Source organism: Onychostruthus taczanowskii, unplaced genomic scaffold (genome assembly GCF_017590055.1).
Source record: "Onychostruthus taczanowskii isolate IOZ18803 unplaced genomic scaffold, ASM1759005v1 scaffold24, whole genome shotgun sequence".
NCBI classification, from domain to species: domain Eukaryota; kingdom Metazoa; phylum Chordata; class Aves; order Passeriformes; family Passeridae; genus Onychostruthus; species Onychostruthus taczanowskii.
In genome coordinates, this window is record NW_024499684.1 from 2,035,880 (window position 1) to 2,055,110 (window position 19,231).

Below are 19,231 nucleotides of genomic sequence, written 5' to 3' on the forward strand. Positions count from 1 at the left end.
AATGCAAAAATAGTGCAAAAACAAAGCCCATTAAAAGAGAATGCAGCCACTGGGGCTGAGGAGTGGAAAATGGAGATATTGGACAGGCAGCCTGGGACTTTTGGGAGTGGGATAAATGCAGTTGTAGCATCTGAGGGGAGAAACCAATGGTTATTTACTGCTGGCCTGGGTTTATCTGGGGTGTTTCCCTGTGAATTTGGCTCGATAAATGTGTTATTTTTAAAGAGCCCCCAGGGCCTTGGGATGTGGAGAAAATCAGGAGGGTGATCAAATTAAAAGTGAAGCTGTGACATAAAGTGGATAAATGTTAGGATTGGGTGACATAGCCATAAATAAGTGCTGGTAATTCCTCCTGACGTGCTCCATACAGATATTTCACCCAGCTCTCCTGAGAAGCAGTTACAAGTTCCCTGGAGTGTGGTTCAGTGCAGACTCTGAATAGGTTTCCTTTTTTTATTTGGCCATTTATATTTCCTGCATTTCTGGGGGTTTCTGCTTTTACAGAGAAAAGGAAAACACACAAAACACTTGGTTTAGGAAGGATGCTGAGGCGCCTAGCGTGGCCTTAACATGTGGAACTTTTATATGAGTTTTCCTCACTAAAAGTGGTGTCAAACATTGGCCCAGCTTCCAGGGCAGGTGTTCTGATGGAACTCTGGGTACTGAGAATTTCAGACTTTCTGTGCTGCCAGGCTCTGACCCCCAAGAGAACTCTGCATTGACCTGAGGCCGTGGAGAAGCTTCTAGAGTGGAATGATGGAACTGGGATTGTGGGTGTGCAGTTTGAATAGAAGTGTGTGATATCACAGGGTGGGAAACTTGGAGTTTGGGGTTTTAGAATATAGTAATATAGCTAAAACTAGATGGAGGTTTTAGGGCAGAGGCTGCTCCTTCTTCTTCGCCTTCTCCCTCACCTTCTCCTCAATGGGTTTGGGTGGTTTTGTGTAATTGGATAAAAAGTCCCCATTGCAGGCACGGGTGGTTGGTGATTGGATTAAAAGTAAAAATAATTGAGGTGCCATTTCTTAATTGGACAGTTTATCCTTAAAAGGCCTTGTAGAGCGAGAGATGGGGCTCCATTTTCAGTTTGTTGGAGTGAAGTGCTGCAGAACTCAGGGTTTGTGGGACTGTAATATAGATAAGAACTAATAAACATCTGAGTCTGAACATGAAATACCATCTTGAGCGCTTTAAATCCTGACCCTGACCCAGGCAGAAAAAGAAGATAAAGAACTGATCATGTTCCTTTTCCTGGAGGGATCTAAAAGCCACCAGGGTGTGGCACTTGTGACATGCGGCAGTGGTGGCCTTGGCAATGCTGGGAATGGTTGGATTTGATGGTCTTGGAGATTTTTTCCAAGTTTTCTAAATGATGCTGAGATTTTTCTCTGTGTTCCTTCCTCAGGGACAGCTGGCTGCACCTCAGGGGAAAAAGAAATAATTGTTATTTTTGTGCAGTTATGGTGGTGATGAACATTTAATTTATAAATTCCAGCCGGTAGCCAAGCTCCATGCAAGGAGTGGGGTTAAAAAAAGAGGAGTAATTATGTTCTCTAATGGCTCAAATTCTTCTCTGGAGCCTTCTCTAGGATAACTTTTGAAACTGGGATTTTCTTCCTAAATTCTTGGAGGAGAAATTGGAATTGATGAGGAATCTTGGATTGGGAGCTAAGCCTGTCCTTTGGAAATGCATTAGGTCAAGTCTCCAATTCTTCAGGAAGAGAATGAAACACCAGACCCTCCTGAATATTTCTGGGGTTTTTGAGGCATGAATTAATCATCATGTAGAAATTCTCCCTTTATTTATTATTTTTGTGGAGTGAAACTTGGATGTGTATTTTTGTGAGTGACAGATGTTGGAATAAATTTTTGAAGAGGTGAAAACAAAATATATTGGCTTAATTTCCAAAATTGGTCAGCTTGGTGTGAATTTTTCTGCTTTTTTGTCCCTCTGTGGTAAATGTCTATTTTTGGGCTCTAATGTATTGTGGAGAGAAGGGAAGAATGCACTGAGAAATTCAAACTATATTGCAAATCTTATCTGGATAGAACTGAATTATTTACCCTGACACAGCAGAAAATGCAGGGATATCACCTCAGGATGTGTGATTAAGCTGAGGTATTTTTCATCACAATATCTTGGTTTTTGATGGAATACAAGCAATCAAAAATTGCTCTGTATTTTGTAAACAGCTGCATTTCCTATTCCACGCTTTTGGTCTGCAATATTTTTAACATCACAGACTTTTTAAAATACAGAAAACTAAGAATAGTTGGGGTTTGTTTTTGCTGTGTTTGTGAGAATTCTCCTCTCTCAAAATCACAAAACTCTGTTTTCTATCAGAACCACTGAAGTCACAAATGAAGACTGATCCTCTCTCTGAACTCCCCTTCTGGTGAGCCACGACGTGGGGTTGGCACAATCTGTTCCTCAAACAGGGAAAAGCTGGAGAACAAAGCTTGGTTTGATGGGGAATCCATCAGGATGCAACTGTGAATTGTTGGAATAATTTTAATTTAGTAATGCTAATGAATCTTCTCCCTTGTCCTGGGCTTTATTTGGTGAGTGAGCTGGAAATTAAGGGAAGCAGATATTGGAATTACCAGGGCAATCAGGCTTCATAATCACTACCCAGCAGAGGATTTTATTTCAGCTGTGAACAGGAAATATTCAGGACAGTGGCATTAATATTTTTGCTCTGAGACAGGTTCAAATTAACCAATTCTAGGCATATGAGACAGTAAAAATCACAGATATTCAGAGTATTTGCTGCACGCCAGATGATAAATTCTAAGCTCAAGATAGGATTCTTACAGATATTTCACATAATTACTGGGTTGAAAGAGACCTTCAAGATCAGAGTTGAACCCAGCCCCAACACCTCAAGTAAACCCTGGCACCCAGTGCCACATCCAGTCTTTTTTTTTTTTTTTTTGGCTCCTTCCATCCGAAAACTTTTGTAATTGGGAACTTAATATGGATTTTTGTTGTTGTTGTGGTTTGGCTTCCAAGAAATTTCATGTACTTGAGTAAAAGAAAACTTTGAGTCCACATGCTTCGAGTAAAACAAAGTCTTCTAGGGACAGAAAAATGGCAGTTTAAATCAGAACTCACATCTGTTGGTGGAACTGTTTTGTCACTTGTGTGGGGTTTTGCTGGGCTTTTGCACGCCAGATGATAAATTCTAAGCTCAAGATAGGATTCTTACAGATATTTCACAGAATTACTGGGTTGGAAGGGACCTTCAAGATCAGAGTTGAACCCAGCCCCAACACCTCAAGTAAACCCTGGCACCCAGTGCCACATCCAGTCTTTTTTTTTTTTTTTTTGGCTCCTTCCATCCGAAAACTTTTGTAATTGGGAACTTAATATGGATTTTTGTTGTTGTTGTGGTTTGGCTTCCAAGAAATTTCATGTACTTGAGTAAAAGAAAACTTTGAGTCCACATGCTTCGAGTAAAACAAAGTCTTCTAGGGACAGAAAAATGGCAGTTTAAATCAGAACTCACATCTGTTGGTGGAACTGTTTTGTCACTTGTGTGGGGTTTTGCTGGGCTTTTTCCTGTTTTATTTCCCCACTCAGCTGGGAGCAGGTGCAGATGGGGAGAAGTGTGGTTATTTCTGATAACGACTCTGTGCATCCTTCCCACAAGAGCAGCGAGCAGAGGCTGAGAGATGAGACAGAAAGGGTTGAGGGGCAGCCTCGTGGCAGGGTTTGTTCTCCCTGGCTTTTAGGAGTCAGTTGCAATGTGTGATTATATTTTCTCTCGTAGAACTTTGAAATGACTCTGGGCGCTGCATTTTTATTTTTATTTCTCCTTTTACTCCAGTCGTGTTCTTGGAGTGCTTGACTACTTTTTTTTCCCCTTCATTTATTTTTCTGGAAATGGTTCAAAAGACATTTGGAGGAGTTAATGAGACAATTTGCAATTTATCTTGGTGGTTTTTTTTTTCCTTTTGGGGGCGATCCAAAGCCATTTGGAGGCAATAGAATGGTCTCACTGACTCTGAGGAGCTATGGGTGAGGCCCTTGATGAGAATTGTTGTGAGTCTATTGACAATTAGGTGATGTCTCCATATGTGAAATGATAAAATACAAGTGTAAATGTTATAGCTCAGAATGTTTTAGTGCTGCTTTGCAGCTCTGTTTTTGCAGCACGCTGCAGTTATTCTGCTGGGGCCAAAACAGTGTTTGGGTGCAGGAGCCACTTTAAAACAACCAGAGACTGCTGGAATGATCAAAACTGGTCCCAGAAAAGAAAAATAAGAAAGGAAGATCAAACCCAGGTTTGTTATTCCAATGGGGGTGTTGGAAATAGGGGGAGCAAGGCTCCTTTTGGGTCAGTGTGGGTTGTAAGGCCCCTACAGAGCGGTGCTTAATGCTCATTAATTATACATTAACACATTTCTGTGATGCCAGAGCAGAGGGTAAATATGGATACGAGGGAAGAAACTGAGATAAAAGACGAGTGGAGAGGAGAATTGAAATTGGTCTCCCTGGTAAACAAGGCTCAAAGTCACCCCCTGTATTTGCTGCTGCTGAAGGTGAGGAGGGAGATGGGTGTTTGTGGCTGTGTCAATATTGGCACTTTAAAAATGGAAGATAAACAAGAACTGAGCTGGGGGTGTTTCCCTCTGGGTCTCCAGCTGTGCTGCTGGGCAGTTTTGGGAAGAGCTCACCTGTGGGTGTTTCCCTGGCACACAGCAATGACCCCAGTGAAGATCCACAGGTGTGTTCCCAACACCTCCTGGAGCAGCCTCATCACAGGAGAGGTGGGCACGTGTGCAGCCTGGGTGTTGGAACCCTGGGTGCTGAGACTTTTACACTGTGCTGACAGACTCTGACCTCAAGAACTGGAAGTCTTTGGCTCAGTGAAAATGGATTTTTGCATAATATTTGATTTTCCTGGATCAAACATTTCTAATTCTTGAGGTTCATAGGATACTTCAGGGAGGAACTTGGTCCAGACACCTCATCCATCACCTGGTTTCCAGATCCAGGTTTTGAACCAGTCTATCCCTCTTTTCCCAGGCAGCAGCTCCAGGGAAGCTCTGCTTGGAGCTGTGCTGCTGCTTGGACAAAGCAGGTCAGGAAGGTGCTGCAGCACCTGGTTATTGGCAGCATCCTCCATGAGCAGTGCCTGGATGGTGCCTGGAAGCTCCCTCAGACAGGAATTTTCTCACAGTGCAGCTGGTTTATTTTCTTGGGTGGCTTTGCTCCAATCTGAAGTAGCTGTAATTGCAATTTTTCTTTTGTCTCATTAATTTCCCATTATTTCTTTAACTGACAAAGCAATCGATGTTTGGGGATCTTAAGTCTTGGGCTTCTTTAATCACAGAGTCATGGAGTGATTTGGGTTGGAAGGGATCTTAAAGCCCATCCAGTGCCACCCCTGCCATGGACAAGGACACCTTCCACAATCCCAGGTTGCTCCCAGCCCTGTCCAGCCTAGCCTTGAACATTAAATTTATTTTTGGGGTCAATCCATAGAAGCTTGGTTATCTTTCACTTAATACGGTTTCAGTGTGGGGTGGAGGCAAACGTGAGACCTCACCCTTGTGCACATATTAAATGTTTGGTCCTCTCTCTTCATGCTAAGAAAAGTTGTGTATTTGTCAAGCAGAGCGGAGTGCAGCCAGCTCATCCTCTCATCACAAACCTTAAGTTTCTCAGAAATAAAAGGAAATGGCTCTCCTGATACAATTTTTCCCCCCAAAGTAGCATCCAGTTGCTGACTAATATCTGGCCATGGCTGCGGTTGCTTTGGTGGGAAGTATGAATTCTTTATGGCACCTCAGGGGGCTGCTTAACAGCTTTATCAGATAATTACAGTGCTGGAAACAATGTGTGATGTGTGCTGTGGTGTGGGGATTTGGGATGCACCCCGTCTCCCAGGGCTCTTAACATTAATATCTCCTCTCCCATCATCCATTTCAAACAGCACAGCACGAGCTGGAGCAGATGGAGGTGCCTTGTCCCTTTTGTCCCAGCCCTGCTGCTTGTCCCCTGTCACTCTGAGGAGAGCTCTGTGCTACCAGCTAGGCTTGGCGCTGCTCCAGCACTTGGGAAAGGTCATCCCTGCCTCTTCCAAGGACATCTGACAGGATCAGGGACTGTCTGCTCCTCTGAGGGAGGAACTGAGTGGTGGATGGCACATCTGTACTCAGGGGAGGCTTTGGTGGAGTTCTGCACCCTCAGTGCTGGAATAAAAGCTTAGGGTCCTTTTTCAATACAATCCACTTATTTTCTGTGAGGATTTTTGGGTTTAGGATACAAACCACGTGGCTCCTGAGCAGCCTCAGGGACGCTGCTTCATTCTGGGAAGGCTGAGTCACAGTTCCTAAATATGACAAGACAATATTAACAAATAAGGGGGGTCAGAAGCAGGAGGGAAGAAGCTGAAAGTCTGAGAAGTTCTCTCTTAACCTTTTCAGGCTGGTAACACAACTCCTTGTAAGATTAACCAGTCTGTATTAGAGGGCCTGAAATCCAACCTTAAATTAAATGCTTGGCTGAAGTTAAACCTTCTGCTGTAGAACTCCCCAGGGGCTGGAAAACTTGTCTTCCAAGGAGGTGGAAGAAGTGGTCAGGGACCTTTGACCACCCTCTCCAGCCACTCCTTGCTCCTGTGTGCCCTCAGTGTGACTGAGCCAGGTGTGAAGGTTTTGTCAGGCAGGATCCTGGGTGCTGAACTTTGTACAAAATTTCTTATTTTTGGCACATCAAAGGCCTCTGAGAACAGAAAACGATGCTAATCGTGTGTTTGTGCACTTAGAAATATCAACTCATCGACTTGCAGAGGCAGAAGATGGAGGAAAACCTGGAGGAGCGAAATATAAAATTCTCTTCCATCATCAAAGTAGCAGCATCAAGCCATGACCTCTCTGTGTTCAGACACGCTGCAAGCCAGAAGCAGAATTTAAATGGGCTTGGCCTCCTTGCTGCTTAAAAAGGGAGAGAAAAACAAGTAAAAAATTACTTTTACCAACTTTCTAAACCCAGCTCAAAGCTGCTCTGTGGAAAAATGTAGGCAGGGGTTGCTTTTCACTGATTTTTGCCTTTCACCTCCACGTACCTGTATCAGTGCCCAGGTATCCAATGCCTGAAAACCACCTTGGAACCCTCATCAGTGCCATCCTCAGCCTCCTGAAACTGCCCAAATGTACCTTCTGCAAGGGAATATTTCATTTTTTTTCTGGAGATAATCACAACTTCTCCAGGAATTTCATAGCAGCCATGGGGACATTTGATATTTAAACTAGATATTCCTTCTAGAAACAGCAAACTGGTGACAGCTCAGATTTCTTGTCTCACTCTTCAAGGACATGGTGTGGCCTCTCTGCTGGGAGTTCCAAGTGTCACTTGTCTCCATACCTGCACTTGAACATGTCCTCTGACGTGGAAATGATGAGCCACAAACTGTCCCATCAGTCTGTCTGAACATTTAGCATCACAGGCTGCTGAGCCCAGGGTCTGCACAGAGAGCAAAATCCAAGGGCGTCATGGGATGGACAGTAATTTCCTGGTAAATGTATAATTTATTTTAGTCAGGTCAGGCTGTAGTCCTTATATAACAGCTCAGCCTAGAAAAGGAAATTTATTTAATATTTTTGCACCTTCTATAAAGTTAATGAATGAATTCAAGTAGGTGTTTCACTACAGCACAAGACATTCAGCTGTGGTTATACATCATGACTATGATGTTAAATAAATATACTTAAGCTGTTTGGACATCAGAAAATTTGGAAATTGGGTGTTCCTATATATCCTTCCTGTAGGCCTGGATTATTCCTGTTAGTCACGTTCATATGTATATATATATATCTATCTTTATATATAGATATAATATATATAAAGTAATGGGACTCTTTGTTCTTTTTGCCAATCCTTGCAGCTGTAAAAAGATATTTTTTTTTTTTAATATATATATCCAACTAATTTTAGGAGTTAATTTCTACTCTGGAAGTGTCATGAAGCACCGACTGCACAATTTGCAAAGCTTATCAGGAAAGAACATGGCGCAGACCATCCTTCCTGTGGGAAGGACCCAAAAGTGAGGGATATTCTCTCTCTCTGAGGAATCTCTCTGTTCAAATCTCTGTGTCCTACCCCAAAATGTTTTCTAAGTTAAGAGTTTTTATAAAATCAAGGAGATAAATTAAATTTAGGGTAGCAGTGGCTGGTATGACCTTTCATTTGGGGAAAACGGTTGAGCTTCCAGTCCTCATTTTTTAAAAGCCTGGAGTTATTTTCCTTGGGGAAGGACAAACTTTCTGTTGCACATCATCAAATATTGAATGCATTTGCTGCTTATGTAAAAGAGCATTTTAGCCTGGTGAGAAAGAGGAGATTAAAACAAGCAGGCTGCATCCCTAAATTCAATTGTTTTCCTGGGAGATGCCACTCAGCCTGGCAAGAGATTGACACCGTGTCAACTCTGCTTTTCTCAAATTGCCCTCAAACGAGGTGCCCTCTAAATCCGTCCCCGAAAACCGCGGTGGCCGAGGCGCCACCTGATGAAATTAGGGAATTAAATTTCTGGGAAAGTCTTATCTGAGTGCAGGGAGCCCTTTCCAATGGGATCATTTGTTTGAACATTAAATTAAGCAATCTCCCCTCCCCAGAGCTCCAAGAAGTGTTGGAAGGGGCCGGCAGCGAGTCTTCTGCTCCCTCTGGAGGGAAACGCCTTTGCTCTTCCTGTTGGTTCCCCTCTCCATCATTGGCCACTTGGGCATGGTGTATCCACAGCCAAGTGACAAATTTAGAAGGATGTTGTTCCTGCAGGTGAAGTTAACTCCGTGTCACAGGTCTTGGGATGAATGGTGGCACTCGGTGAGGAGGTGGCGGCTCCCGCCTCTGGCAGTCACGGTTTGGCGGCACTAAGGGGGAATTTGATGGGAATTTGATGGGAATTTGATGATCTCTGGGAGCAAACTCAGTCAACAGCCAGGAGACCCTGCTGAAACCTCGTTTCCTATCAGTACTTATCAGGCTGGACACTGCCAGGAGAGGAGTGGGGATCAGATCCAGATTAAACCCCAGGGTTCTCTTATCACCTCCGACGCTGCCACAGCAAAACGTTCCAGCCCAGCCCTCCTGGCAGGGCAAGCCCAGCATTAGAATTTAATATAAAAAATGGGATCAGAAAAATGATAAAATGCTTGTGCTCCTTGGAAATATAGTTTTCGTTCCTGGCCTGTCTCCCTGCTTGCAGATCTAATGAAAATCTTGGGTTTAGCAAAAAAATAAAAATATGTGGACAGCAGCAGGGTGCCACAGCCTGGAAGTTGGGGGTCCTTAAGGCTTTAGGAGTAGAAATTAATTATTTGCCTTAATTATTAAAACACGAACACCACTGTATGCTGGTTGGTTGTTAAACTTTACAAACATTACTAAGTAACAGCAATGTACATTTTAAGGAGAGGTTTTTGCACATTGGGATGTGCAGGATCCAAAATACAGACTATTTTAATAATAAATTTTCCATTAAAAATTTTACCTAATAATGCAATGGGGCTGAGGGGGTCCTGATTTTGGGTATTGGTGTTCATGTGTGGATGAATTTTAAGAGAAATAATCAGGAAGTCAAGCATCTTGGAGGAGGAATTTGGCCATATTTCCGCAGCTTGAGGAGTATTTTTATCCTTTTCCCCTCTCTCCTAAGAATTTTAACCAGATTTTGGGTTTTCAAGGCTGGAAAACACAGGAAGAGCATGATACAATTTGGTTTTTTTGCATGTGAGCTCTGTGTGGTCTAAGCAGCCTTTTAGAGCTACAATTTCATTTAATTTATACCCAAATCTCTGGTACTTGATGAGTATAAAGCCGGTGATGAGCTCTGAAGAACAAATATCTGAAGGGTTTTTCTGAGGAGCATTTCTCTTCCAAAAAGTGCTGCCAATTAGCTTTAGGAGCAGGGAATGAATGGCAGCCTGGAGAATGCCGTGTCTGAGGCAGATCTGGCTGGGCTTTAAAGAAATGCAAACAGGCAGAAATTAAAATTAGCAGCAAAAAGTCAAACTCGCCTGGTGTGGTGCTGTGGGTGAAATCAAAACCTCAGGAGTTAACGACGGCTTTTGGCGGTGTTTTCATCAAGCCTAACGTTTGTGGAGGATAGATTTTGTTTTTTAGTGATTTACCACCAACAATTCATGGAAATGAGACCTTGAGGTGTAAAATGCACAGATAATTTCAGGTAATTTTGTTGCTGAAACCCAAATTTTTCTATTTTTGCACTCAAAGAGGAGCTGTGATTTTTGCCAGTGTAAATTCCCGAGGTTGATGACGCCGTGCTGGACAGTTCCCTTCTAGAGCAAACATGGTGCTTTTGACCAAGAATGCTAAAAATGAAATTAAGTTTTCAGCCCCTTGGGGTGTTACAGGGTTACTTTAGACTCAGCTCAAAGCCTGTGTAGGAGTTGGTGGTGGCCTTGGTTCCAGAAGTCCCCTACAGGTGGCAGAGGTCCCAGGAGGCTCCTGACTTGCTGGGATGTTCTCTCCTGAATAATCCCTTTGCTCTGGTCTTTGCAAGAGACATCAAAAATAATTGAAAAAGTGGATTTCAGGCAGCAGGAATGAGAAGTTTGAGTGTCCTTCCCAAAAGCAGGATTCTTGAGCACTGTGAAAATCTGGTGTTCCCTCTTGGACATGATGACTTGTGCAGATATGTTGTGAAAATTGTGCTATTTTTAATTGATTTTAAAAGGATTTTAGTTCATCCATTGAAATGAAAAGTCCCCTGTAGCAGCAGCATCTACAAATTTGTTTTCATGTTTGTTTTGAACGTTGCTTTATGTCAGCAAACTCCCAACTTCTGAAGGAAAATATTTCCAACAGAGCAAGAACTGAAAAATCCATTTGGTTTAAAATAGGTGATAATAATTATTAATTTTATTATTATTATTTAGACCTGACAACTTCTGTTATATAAACCTGCCTCCACTTGGATTTTAACCACTTAAATACCTGGGAAAATTCATGGTCCAAGTGGCTTAAAAATAAAAAAATTACCCTGAAGACCCAGTGGTGCTTCATTCCACATTAACTGATGTTTCTTACTGTGAAAAGTGAGTTCTCTCTTAGCAAAATGTCTTTTCTGTTCTGCCAGGCAATTTAAAATTAAAGCTTGACAGGCCATGCTAATGAAATAAAGCAATAAACATTTTCTGACAGGTGCAAAATACAGCCCTTGTTCGATAAGATGATATTTGGGGGAAAAATTTGCTTGGTAAATCTAATTTGTGTCAGCTCAATATTGGCTTGAGCATCAAATTCTAATTTATTGAAAGCACCAGCAAATACTAGAACCATTTGTTTAGCACAAAGCATTCAATCTATAAGGACCAACTCCATGAAATTTAATTTTCGAGCCAAAAAAGACAATCAAAGTAGGAAAAGCAGGAAAAAAACCCCTCATGTTGGAATAAAGGGAACTACAACTTTAGAGGATGAAAATATGTAATTTACCATGAAAAAAAGGAAAAAATCTCTATGAAATTAAATAATCTGACAAATTTTTTTTAGCTGTTGCTGATTTTTAGTTCTATTTTCCCTTTTTTCAGTGGAAATACTGATATTCCAACCTTTTTCCTGACCACACTTGCAGAGATTTTTATGGGTTGACAAGGAAACATTGAGCAGTTGGGATGAGATGAGCTTTAAGTCCCTTCCAACCCGATCCATTCTGTAATTCCGTGATCCTCCAGTGTTTAAATCTCCACCAGTTTCCCCAGTTTGCTATTCTCAAAGCTGATTGGGATGGGAATAAATTTGGGAGCAAATTTCCTTATTATTTATTTAACATTGGAGTTTAATATTGGACCTGCTGAAGTGGTAACTGCTGCATTCAAATGATGGAATTCCAAGTATCCTAGCTTTATAATTAAAATAATTTTTATTATATCCCCATTTTGGTTTATTTTTGAGGGGAATATTTAATGAACCTCAGTGAAAACCAGGAGCAGTCATCTCTCCCAAGGTCTCAGGACTTGGATTGGATTCCTGTAAAATTGTTAATCGAAAATCAGATATTTTTAGCATCCTTTTGGGGGACTGGAAATCCTGCAAATATTTTTGCCTTCACTCCTTGACTTGCAGAAATTTAATCTTTTTTTTCTAATAGTTTCTAGTAATTGCAGAAATTTAACCTTTTTTTTTTTTCTCTCTTTGCAATGATCTGATTGGATGAAACAATTATAGATTGATCTGGCTGCTAATTAAGCATCATGCTGGGTTTATGGTGTATTTCCTTATTGGATATTGCACAAGGCTGGAAGATTTTGGGAGTTTCTTTATGGTGCCATTCCCAAACTCATCAGCACTGCTTCCCTGGCATCTCCTCTGTGGGCTGACAGAGGATTTGGGACATTTCCCTGTGTGGAAATTCTTCCCCTTCCCAGAAGGTTGACTGATGAGGATTTTCTAGGTTTAACCCTAGGATCACTCAAATCAGCAGGGTTACATTGAACTAAAAATGAGATTTCCTTGCAATTAGGATTTTTAACTGTTTCAATTCCCTTCGGGGTGCAGCAGGTGAGGAGCTGAGGGCGATGCTGGATCGTGAGGAGCAGGGATTCCTCCAGCTGTGCCTCCCCTGCACAGGAAAACTGGACATCCAAACCTCTCCTGCCCCCAAAACTTCCTCTAAACCACTGTCTGCATTGAGGAGATGCATCCTGAAATATCAGCAAGGCTGGGAATTGTGCTGCCTGGCAAAGTGATGTGGAAAGATCTAAAATCCATGGCGGTTATTAAGCAATCCTTCTGTTGTTATGGCTTTTGGGGATTGCTTCTATTTACTCCTTGAACAATTTTTTGGGTTGATTTTTTTTTTTTTTCTTTCTAGGAAGTGTGAGGGGAATATTTCTCAATTTTATCTGTCGAGAGTTCATCCAAGCCCATAAAAAGCCTCCAGAAAAGAGGAAAAAATCCATATGGCATATTTATAGCCAATTATTTTCCTGATTCTTCCTTTCTTCAACTCACAAGTTTTATGGGAGCTTCATCTTTATCCATTTTACACTCCAGCAAGCTTTGCAAATAAATACTGGAGGTTAAGAAGAGTTGCTGATTTATCCTGTGGTTCTGGGGCACTCTGGATCCCATGGACCCATATTAAATTAGCAGCTCATTCCTCGTGGGCTGCTCATTTGTACCTTTTAACCACGGACTTCTGAGGTGGCCTAAACTTGCACAGGTATAAAAACAAAAATTGCCTGTAACGGTCAATTTTTTTGTTATTTTTCTTGTCAAAATTGAACCTCATGGCGCTGCAGCTGTGCTCAGCAATCCAGACCAGGCAAAACTCACAAGAGGATATTTTTGGGAATGTTTTGCTTATTAAATTTTTCTGCAGTTTTGGGGGAAGAAGCTTCTCATCCTCTGCCAAAAATCTCTCATTGTTATGTGGCTTTTGCATTGCAGAGTCTTTCCAGCCACGTGCTCCACTCTTATCAGCAAGAGCAAACTGCCACCTCTGGATTTTTGGGAACCTCATTTCCTGTTGGATCTTTGGGACAATTGTTGTCTTCATTCTCAGGTTTTTTTAGTTTAAACTGTTTAGTTCTGAATAGCACATGAAAATGTTTTTGATGGGTATTGTTCTTACCAGCAGCTCCTGAATATCTGCATTGAAACCAGTTTTAGTCCAGGGATTAAGGAAAATTATTGTGGGGATGAGGAAAGGGTTAACATTTTTCCATCTGTACCGTGGTTAATTATATCATGTTTGGTACTTAAATGTACTTTTTGGGTTCAGGATGTCTTTGCTGAATTAAAACAATATTTTTTTCCATCCTTGGAAATGTCCAAGGCCAGGCTGGATGGAGTTTGGAGCACCCTGGGATAGTGGAAGGTGTCCCTGCCCATGGAATGGGTTGGAATTAAGTTGGAATGGGTTGGAATCTTCCAATCCCAAGCCATTCTATGATCTTAGTGTTTTCAAATATCAAAATATATCTTTATTAGTGCCCTGAATCCCTGAACAAAAATGTCCACATATTCCATTCCATATTCTATTCCAAAGTGTCCATGTGTCCATTCCTGAGTTGGAATTTTGCCGTGCAATGGATTTTTAAAATATTTTCATAAAAGTAGCTTAAACTGTTGGCATCATTTAGAGAATGGTGCTGATAACAGAGCCCAAATTGATATATTTATAAATTTTATTAAAATTTATTAAAATTATTTTAAAATTACATTATATATTAATGTATAAAATATATATATATTAAAATGTATAAAAATTCTATATTTATAAATCTAGAATTTTTATAAATATATAAATATTAGAATCACTTGATTTTGGAGCTCAAAAAACATCTCCTTGACCACAGAAGGCTGTGTGATTATTTTCAATATATCTCTACTGATACTTTCTCTCTACAGTGCCCAAACGGAGGTTGTAGCCAGCTGGAGGCTGACCCCTTTTCCCATGTAAAAGTGACTGGATGAGAGGAAATTGTGCCAAGGGAAATTTAGATTGGATATCATGGAAAATTCCTTCAATTTTGATGTAGATTTGGCCATGTAATTCCTGCTTCTTCTGCTTCTGAAAGCCCTCAAAACCAAGTCAAATTCCTTTGGAGTGGGTTAATTTGGATTTTTTTAGTCCTTTAAAAATGAAGGCGCCAACGAGACCTACACAGCCACACGTTAAATTTCATAAATATTTCCAGGGAGTAATTTTGAGAAAGTGCAGAAGTTTCTCTCTGATGCACATCTGAGGTGAAGGTGTCTATTTAAGAAAGGATAAATCTGGATGCCATGGTGATGGGAGGCTTTATATAGTCTAAAAGGATAATTGCATTACTTTGAATTTTCCTGGGCTGGGACAGGTCTGTAATTTGGATTCCACAGAGCTGATGGATCAAATTAGCAATGACTTTATTTGATATAAATAACCTTCAATATTTTACTTTTTAAAGCATCCACGTGATTTGCCACCAAGTTTGCACCACTGAGGTCGTGGTGCTCCTCGTTCTTTGGTTCTTCCTTTGGGAAAAGTTGACTTTGGATCCACTTCTGAGCCTCTCTGGATCTTTTTTCCCCAGCAACAAGAGACGGGATGAGAGGAAAGAGCCTCAAATTGCACCAGGGGAGGTTTAGGTTGGATATTAGGGAAAATTTCTTCACTGAAAGGTTGGTCAAGGTTTCATGACCTTAATTTAAGACTTTTCACCAAAAAAATCTTTTTTTTACTGAGATAAATCAAAAAAAAATCCTTTATTCACCAACCAAAAGGTCCAGGTGGGTTGAATGAGCAAATTTATTAAAATAATTTAACTTTTACTAAGTTTACCTTGTGTTTTTAATCCATTTTTTTTTATCTCTCCTTTGTTGTATGGTGGCCTCTTGATACATTTATTATTTCGTACTCACTGTTCTCCTATCACCCTAAATTTACTTTTCTATTATCTTATAAAAATCTCAACATGTGAATATTTCTTGGATGGATAAGAAAAAGTACTTTAAAAATAAGAACATAATTTTGAATAATTTTTCTTTCATCACATTTTTTTGCTATTTATCTTAATCCCCTTCTCTGGCCAGATTATGATTATTTTTGTATACATTGATCACATCCAGAGTGAGATATTTGAAATATATTTGAAATATATTTGAAATATATTTGAAATTGGGCAACAGGAATGGTTGACTTGATGTGCCCACAAAAAATGGGAAATTCAGATGGCCTGAGCATATTCTCATGTAAATCTTAGGTAAAAATATTGTTTATATGAAGAATTCTTCAGGATCTCACTCCCAATAATTTAATGTATTTTGAGGATTTCATGACTTGCATATGAAAAGGAAATTTCCAAACACAGAGAGAACTTTCCTAAACTTTTGGTAAAATCTCTCATAATCTGTGCAAAGAATATAATCTTTAATTTTATATTTGACCCCATCAATATCCTCTTAATGCTCTCATTTGGAAGTGCAATATTCCTTCCCATGTGATATTTGTGGAAAATCACAGAAATGGTTTAAGGTACGTAATTTTCTGGAAGATGTAAATTTTTTATATCTGATAATTAATGGTTATTTGATGAATGATAGGACAGTGAAGTAGGAAATTTAATTCTCATTTACAAGTTGGATTAGACACAGAAATCCTGAGGGCCAGAAACATTTATGGGATTTTTGTTCGATTTGTGAGCTTGTGCTACCCACTCGTGAAAATCCGTGCATTTTCAACCGATTTCCTTCAAATATTTTTTTTTTTTTCCCAGAGGTTGAAGATGTTTTGGGAGGGAGAGATAATTCAAATATTGTCCCCAGCCCCCTCCTGGACTGCAGTGTTCAATCACAAGGTGGCACTTCTGCCTCACAGATGAGTTTTTTTCCTCCCTCGCTTTCCATCCTGCTCCCAAAAATCCCAGTCGGTGCCTCCTGCCTCACTCCCCCTTTCTTTTTCCCTGGGAGTAAACATTCCTTACATCCCAGGAAAAGGGTTTCTAAATATGACCACGGGTTTTAACTCCAATTCCACCCTGCAATGACAACAGTGTAAAACCAGAAATAGGAGTGAGGTTGTAAATCTTCATTTTCTCTTCCTGCCATGAACTTTCCCTGAAATGATTTAGGTCAGTGAGGTGCTAAAATTGCTCTTATTGCTATTTTTAAATTATGGTCATGGATAAATGATCCCTTATTTTATTTGAATTTTATTATTTCTTACATAATTTTGATTTAAAGCTCACAACCAGTTCCCATGTCCCAGTAAGGTGCTGGGAGCTGCTGGGGACAAGTTTGGATATTCCAATAATTGTTTTATTTTATTTGTGAGTCCAGGTATTAAATAACTTCTGGAATGATCTTGCCTTGATTATTGAAGACCCAGGTTTTGTTCCTCTATTTGCCTTAGGAATATTTTATGGCTTGAAGAGGGTTTGTCCCAGGAAACACCTGAGGGAGAAGAAAAACTCATGCCCTTACTTTATATTTATATTTTCCCTTACTTAATGTTTATATTACTCCAACAGACTGTTCCTGTTGGCTGCCCAGCCCATCAGGATTAATATTAATATGAATATCTGTAAACTTGAGGCCTTCATTCTACCTTTATTCTACCTTTCTGACTTTTATTTTTTTTTCCATTTTCATTTACCATTATCCTTGTTGGTAGGTGGATAAAAAAGTAATTCAGACCTTCCTGAAGACTTTTTAGAAATTCCTTAATTAATCATAATAATGCTTATTTAAAAAAGGATAATTTTTAAAAGGTATGGGTTTAGATATTTCTTTGCTTTTTGGAAAGTTTAACGCTAGGTTGGCTGGAGCTTTGAATGATCTGGGATAGTGGAAAATGTCCCTGCCCTTACTTAATATTTATATTATTTCCCTTAGTTAATATTTCTCTTGTTCTTTTTCCTCATGTCCCTCCTCTCCCTGTTCTTATCCTAAATTCCAGTCCCTCCTGTGGATAAATCTCCCCTGGTCACTGGCAGCAGATACAGACCCCAGGTAATTCATAACAAAAAGAATTAACAATGCTCAGCTGCACCATTTATATTTCTTAGAGACATCCAACTAAGTGAAGAGTTTGGTGGGAAAACAGGGAACTTGTAGCTCAAAAATTCTTTGATTGGATTTTTTTTCCCATGTTTTTCAGGCACTTTTCCTTCATTTCCAGAAGAAATCAGGTGATTTTGAAAGCAGTGATAATCTAAACAAAGATTTTTTTGTTATTTATTTTTATACACAAAATATAATTTAACCTCACCATGGCACAGGATGCAGATTAACATTTTTGCCATACTCATTTCCTGACCTATTTTAGACTTTTCCTTATTTTACCTTTTCATTTTATTGTGTTTGAATGCCTTTGCTGAGCCCTGGCAACCAGAAATCCCTTTACTAAAGAGCTGATGCTTCAGGTAGGTCAGCAAATAACCCAAATATCCAGATGGGATCCCCAGGAAGGGTTGAACTTCCTTTGCATGGCAACAAAGACCTGAGCTTTGTCTCAGCTATTAACAAAAAACCAAGAGCTTAATTTTCTTTTTTGTTCTTCTAAATTTCTTTTTTAATTTTTTCTTTGTTCTGTTTTTTTTTTTCCTTGTCTCCTGACAAAAATAAAATTGTGTTTTTAGCATTAAACATGGCTCTGAGGTGGAGGGGATGTGGTAATTCTGCTTTCTCATGCATCTGCTCTGCTAAATCAAAGGAATTGACATTTAAATTGGTTTAAGCCTTACTTAAGTTCAATTTTTACCAGGTGATGTCAGGATAAACATTTGATTAGATCATGAAGAATGAAGGATCCAGACAGTAAAAGGACCACAGGAATTGTTTGTTTTCCTGAAGAATTTCTAGGGATTATTTTCCTCCTCTGGATAAAATCCTGGCAAAATGTGGATCTGGGCCTAAAATGCTCCAAACTGCTCCAGCAGATTTAGATATTTTATCCCAAATTAAAGGAGATTTAATTGAAGAGTTTCTTTAATCTGCTTTTTCATTTTGGATAATGACTCAGAGAATTTCAGTGCTTTGATAAGTTGGGTTGTTGATTGTTTGGGGTTTTTTAAACCTGTCATTTTGGGCCTTTTTAATCCTATCCCAGGGTTTGAGTAACTGCTGCGTGTGTTTGGTTGTCCCTGCCCCAGGATTTCAATAATTACTGTGTGTGCGTGGTTCAGTTCTGAAATAGATGCCACAGAGAGGTGCAAATAGGGAAAATCAAAGCAGAATTCTTGGTATTTTTCTTGGGTCCCCCTGAAAATATTTTTCTATTCTCAGCCCTTCACATGTTTGTGAAATGCTGGGAAATATTAACTGAACTTTTTTATATATGAAAAAAAAAGCAGATTTTTCAACCAGACACTGAATTTCTATTGATTTTTACATTATTTGGTTCTATTAGATTTTGCTGTTTGTTCTGCCTTAATGTAGCATTGGATAAAGATTCACTTATTTCCTCAAAATCTTATTTTTGCTATGGAAAGGTTGCATCCAAACCTTTATTGTTAAGTCTTTTCTTAAAGTCCTGAATCTCCACCAATCAGAATGAATAAACACAATAACCAAGAACATTTTGCTGACATCCCATGGAGTTATGGAGGGGACTTTGTTTTCCTAATTTGTGTTGTGTGGCAAAATTCTTGGTCTGTTTTCTTCATGGATTTCTTGAAATGTCTTGAATGTGGGATGATGATGATTATTATTATTATTAATTTATTCCCTATTTTTTTGTCTAACATATGCTTTGCTCCATGTTTTCCAGGGATA